This window comes from Dendroctonus ponderosae, unplaced genomic scaffold, assembly GCF_020466585.1.
Source record: "Dendroctonus ponderosae isolate FM_Combo_2020 unplaced genomic scaffold, Dpon_F_20191213v2 Dpon_F_20191213_1, whole genome shotgun sequence".
In the NCBI taxonomy this organism is placed as follows: domain Eukaryota; kingdom Metazoa; phylum Arthropoda; class Insecta; order Coleoptera; family Curculionidae; genus Dendroctonus; species Dendroctonus ponderosae.
In genome coordinates this window covers 45433688-45439761 of record NW_026017110.1, presented here as the reverse complement: position 1 = coordinate 45439761, position 6074 = coordinate 45433688, and the positions used below count along the sequence as shown (strand labels likewise).

The window sequence follows — 6074 nt, the reverse complement described above, 5'->3', positions numbered from 1 at the left end:
TTTTGAGACAGGAGTTTTAGAATGTTAAAATAAAAGTTAACACAAATTTTAGGAGCTTATTATCTTGAATTCCGAAGTGAAACCACTAATATAATATGACTGAACCATTCACGGAAGGAAAACATAAATATATTATGTGTTTACTACCATACATTGCTCCAGTTTGTCAGGAACATTTGAAGAATCGTAAAAACAACAAAATCATAGAAATTGATTTCCTTTTAAAATAATTAACCAATGTTCATGAATTATTTCAGGAAAGTTATTGTTCCAAATAAAATTCGTAGTTCTCCATTCCTTTAAGTCATTTATAGGATATTCAGTTAGTCAATTCTAACTTTAAAAACAACATTTTTGTCTAAAACTAATGCACTAACTCAAGACTCATTCAAATAAATTCTAAATAAAAACATTTTTAATTTATTTAACTGAAATTTATTAAATATCTCGAAGCCAGAAATATATGACTTAGACCACTTTCAGAATTATGGACACTTAATGGCAACAACACAAACAACATTGGTGACGTACGGGAAACCTTTCCAAAACATAACGTAAAAACCTGGAAATAAAACCGGGACAAATACAACAACTCCCACAAGACGCACGAAACGTAAGAATAAAAATCATTAAAGAAACAAGCATCATGTAGGCTTGACGTGTGCTGAATTTCAAGGTTGTACCATGGAATAACTTGGCAAGAATAACCGGCCGGCGGCCATTGCATCGGCATTTTTTACGAGATAGAGGACCCCACATGCACCCCTTTTTGAATAATGTGGCACAGAGTTGTTCTTTTGTGCTTCAAGCAATTAGCAAAGAAATTCGAGTTCTTTGACCTGCTATTTTTATAAGTTTTGCTAACTGCTTAATAAATTAAACAATTTTCAAACTATGTAATTATTGTGAAAAATGTTTCTAAAAGTTTTAATGTCTGCCCTTTATCATAGACATTATATAAAACTAAAATTGTACCTATACTTAGTTAATCTATGAATTATACTATACAGGGTGTCCCTCAAGCTCATGATCGAAAAGGTACTGCGATATTTTTTGGACCAAAAAAAGACGATCTGACCTAACTTTTATTAACAACAAATGTCTGGCTCCTCTGATATTAATGGTCAAAGTTCTTCAAAAAAATTTTCTTTTTCGAAATATCGGGAGAATGGTACGATGTATTTTGGTGAAACTCGCTGTAAATTTGTTCTTATGTAAGACTCATATTTTGATGAAACAATCGAATTTAGCCGTTTTGGACAAATGGTGAATTCTTGAGTGTCGTGGTATAGAAACTACCAGAACTTTTTAGTTGGAGAATTAAATCAACTCATTTTTTCTAGGTTGATGCACTAATCATTTATTTACAATTTTCTGCTCTTTGTAAAATCTTGTAGTATTCATAGTTTTTACGTAAAAAAATATGTCTGTTTTCTAGTCACTTAGCAATCTAGACATTTACTGCAAATATGCGCCACGTAAACGCGTACGCTTTCACGCAAATTATCTTCGCAAAACCCTAATACTTTGACCATTTCGGTCACTTCTTCATTAGAAAAGGTCATTAAAACGAATTTGTGAGATTGACTGACAATTATTTTATGCCTCGTATCACGATATTTGCAGTTAATGTCTAACATTGTTAAGTGGCAAGGAAACAAAAATATTTTTTGTATCATCGAAAATTTGCCCACCGAAAATACCAGTTATCGCTTGTATTTAAAATCGCATAAGAAACGAAAGGAACCATTAAAAATAAGTTTCCTTTTATTTTATTTGTTGCTAGTTTTGTATAGTTTAAATGTCTTTAAACTGTGTTTGCAAATATAATTTAATAATACAGTTGGTACGGTGTAAATTCACGTCTGTGCAGAATGTTTATTGTGCATTTGAAGCATTTGTGTTTCGCGTTTTACCTTCGTTGGCTGAGTCGCTCAAGATTGATGATAAAAAGCAGGAAAAGTCCTATTTCAACTCTCTTTTCTCCAAAATAACGCTATTTATTGATCCCTGTGATCCAAGTCATCCAGATTCAACCTGAATCACCCTGTATATACTTATATAATTTTTTTTTTGGTTCTATTAACCGCAGTACTTGTACGACTATCCGAAAATAGCCATAATATATCCGAAAATAGCCCCCAAACACTGGCAAAATCTCAAAATAAATTAACACAATACTTCCAAATGCAAATAACCCCGCCCACATTGCTTACAGTGCGCTAAACGTTCTTCGAGTGGAATATACACTTTGTATAGTGTCAGTTTAACTTATTAGCAGTTAAATTATTTTATTATTTGTTTCGTATTAATAATTTTACTTAATATTTATTCTCTTGAACCTTACCTGCCGATTTGACCACACATACACGCACAACCGCACGAAGACAATGAAAAGCTGAAGCGCTCGATTGTTAACTAATAGTTATATGCCACCTGCTGATGGTACCGATAGAGTACGAATGGACCAACATGGGTTGAAATTTTCCTGCCAATGGATAAATTATGTAAATTTTGGATATGTTTGTAACGGTACCTACAAGGTGGTTCCGAAATAGAACTGCCGAACGTGTAAATGAAAGAATCGGATTTAGAAGCGAGTAGGCATTTTACAGGGTCGATTTGTAACTAATTATATCTATGGCAGATCTTTGGCGCCCTGTGTACATGACGAGGCATTTACTATCGATGCAACGAAGTTAATCATTATTTGGCTGAAAGAGCTTTCACTTTCGGCATAATTTTCATATGAGTTTTGTAATTGGGTGCATTTTGCTACGTTACTCAGCATGCAATTAAGGAAACGTAAACGCATTTGTTGTCAATTGATCGAAAGGTATGGAAAACCCAAGTTTCTGTGAAGCTTGTTTAATGTAAATAATTAACACCGTTTGCACGTTTCCCCTTTTCTTGACTATAAGATGGACACTGTTTACCAGAGTTTCTTATAGAAAATGTGTTTCTGGTCTCCATATTGACTACAATGTTGATAAAATGAAGATATGAAGATTTTTAGAAAATTGGGCGTCATAAAGAAATATGGTATGATCGCCTATTTTGAGCAGCAAGGCATACAATATCTGCCTGTCTTTTCCACTTATGTAAAAGAGAGTATTTCCCGTCGCAGGGAGAAAAAGGGTGTTTTGTTTTAATGGCATTTACTAAGGTGAATTTTGAAACAAAAAATAAGACTGATATTTGGAGGTAGGTGTAGAGTGTGTGAAATTTGAACATTCCATATCTGTGGCGGTTCTGAGCGGTTTCAACTTGGTTTGTGACTAGCCCGAATCATTTTCACAATTGTTGATATTTTCTATCTATTACTTTTAACTGGAAGTTCTATACTTCTAAAGACACATTAAGAAAATATTAACGTTTATGTCCTTTATGAAAACTTGAACTCTCAGTAATGAGTGAAATAAGGTAATTTTCCTTAGAACACTTTGAGTGGGTGTTAGTTTTATCAGAGTATCCTAGTGAGAAAGTCTTCATAGTTCCTTTATTTTAAAATTCGCATGCTGTTTTATTAGTAATATCTTAGTGCGCTGGTGATCTGGCGAACATTTCTATTTTATATCTCAGTATATTGTTAATATAGACTTATAGACATGAGATAGTAGTGAGATAAGATTACAGTTATTTAAATATTTCCAAGTACGTTGTTTCTAGATTTTCAATCCGGTATTTTTAAATTTATCAGCACGGTAGATACTCATTAAGCCGTTTACTTATTTTTGTTTATTTGACACTTCCGTCGGTATTCGATACAAAATTGGAGCTTTAATAATTTTCATTTCCTTTAAATAATTTAAATATCGTCAGATGATCTTATGTGGCATGTCTTCTAGCCATATCAAAGAAACTGGGATTTTGTGTCTTTTATTCGAAACTGGCAATTCTATCGGTTTCTTAGGTCGTCGTTCTTAGGCATTGGGTCCTCACGTTTCGAAAGAACGATTATTTTGTATAGTTTGCAGGAATTTGTTTGAATCTTGTACTTGTTCATGCAGGCCAAATTTTCACAGTTATTTCCTAACAAACCAGACTAGCTATAGACAGTGACTTTTACATGAATTCTGTTCGGGGGTAATACCACAAGACCTTTGAAATAACCGAGAATTTCTCACGATTGCATGTTTTCCATAATTTAACACGTCTGAAGATCGAGTGAAATTTGCAAGGAAAACGTGCTACAATAAAAAATTGTCTGGTTAATTTTAATGCTTCAGTGGTATTAAGTGAGATTATTTCTCAAATTAAATAATATTATATACCTAGGTACAGTACTTTGTACAAGGTATTGACAGAAAGATGCGTTAGGACATTTCTAGGGGTGATTCTACATGCTAAAATAAGAGTTGTAAGTCATGTAGGAAATATTTTAAATCGGAATGTTTTCCCAGATACGGTTTATCAAACTTATTTTTTTTTATTTTGACCCATTATAGACATTTCTGCGCAAACCAAACTGCAAAGTAGTACAAGGTTTTAGCTGAGTGATCTCTCACTTTCTGCAACAAATGGTTGCACGTTGCTACGCTTCCACATAACTTTTTCGGCACGCCAAATATCGCAAAGAGCAATGTGCGATTTTAAAGGCTAGAAAATACTAACAAAAAAATGTGCTCTTCACACGACTCGAAAAACATCTTTGTTTAGGACCAAATCGAGATTTTTTATCGCACAACAACCCACTATTGCCCACTATTAATGCTAGATAACATTGAAATCAAAACATACAGCAACGATTTTAAAACAGAATAGAAGAAACAGGGGCACTGAACATAATATGTTTAATCCCATTAACTTTACCCTCTACGTTTAATTTGGTTTCAAATATTCACTAAAAGAAAATAATTCTAAAATGTGCCGATGCGGATCCGACATTCTATTTATATTTTTGCAATTGCAGAGATGAGTCATATTCCGATACCTTTCTATAGATGATAATGATGGATGAAGTGTAGATGAGATGTATATCCAAAGCAATTCAATTCGAATGTATGTAAGGCTACATAACACTGGAGACATACATATAGATCGGTTTTATAACGTCCGCCGTCCTCCGATGCCCAATCTTCACTAGTTTCTGTTCGCCCAAATATTGTCATCCAGACCCCCAATTCTCATTTTGCTGCCTATTCCTTGTCTCCAGCTCCTACGTGGTCTTCCTCGCTTTCTTGGTCCATTTGTATTCAATTTTAGTATTCGTTTAGTTAGCGTTTCGTTCTCCATTCTCTGCACATGCCGGTACCATGCCAGTTGTTTTGTTCTTATCTAGTGCACTATCGTGCTTTCACCTCCTGTCAGAGTTTCTCTTATTCGCGGATTTGTAACTCGTTCTCTCCTTCATTTTCCTGCTGCTCTTCTTCAATACTCCATTTCTGTTGCAAACAGCATTTTCTCTGTTCTATCTTTGATTGGCTAGACTTTGTAACGCGACGAATTTTGGACAGAACCAAAATAAAAAAATCAACCTTTAATGAAAACTATTTAATTAATGCAATGATTTAAATGACAATGATTTATGAACAGTAATTGTTAACAACAATTTAATAGAGAGAGATATATAAAAAAGGCTTCCCTTGAGCGAGTATTTCGGGCGGTCGTGTGCAAAGCCCGAAGGGTGAGTTCGTTTGAGCGCCACTAGCTTTCGCAGCAAAGCTAGAACATTCAGCGGTGGAATGCTGCCGAAATACCTACTCAATTCTTTTACCGTGATAGTACTGACTTGAATGATGATATAAAAAAGGAAAATGGTGAGTTTAATAACGAACAATAAAACGTGGTTTGACGACCACAAACTACCGTCTTCTAACCGTTTGATCTATACTCTATCTTAATTAAGTAGCGGGCAAGATCTACCACACAGCAGAATTCCTATCACTAGATCCTGTTTTATTACATCAATGCACGTATACTCTGCCTTTTATATATGTACGTCCAAACCGATCTTTTTGTATTGTTCTATGAGTTTTCGAGTCATCTATTCTACGTCAACATATTCCTGGGCCACTACAATTTGATTGTCGGCGAAACATAAGGTGTATAAAAAACGGTTTCATTTAATGGAA

At 34.2% G+C, this 6074-nt stretch overlaps 1 protein-coding gene across 2 annotated transcripts in view; it reads right to left on the bottom strand.

Annotated features, from left to right (window-relative positions):
• The window catches only part of LOC109545844 (homeotic protein female sterile), a 20277-nt gene extending 17758 nt beyond the window's left edge, over positions 1 to 2519 (bottom strand). Inside the window, exon 1 of one of the 2 annotated variants that reach the window (XM_048669672.1) lies at positions 2348 to 2519. The gene's annotated coding sequence lies outside the window, so the exon portion shown is untranslated. The remainder of the gene's footprint in view (positions 1 to 2347) is intronic. The other variant, XM_048669680.1, reaches the window with a different exon arrangement.
• Between the last annotated feature and the right edge of the window lie 3555 nt (positions 2520 to 6074).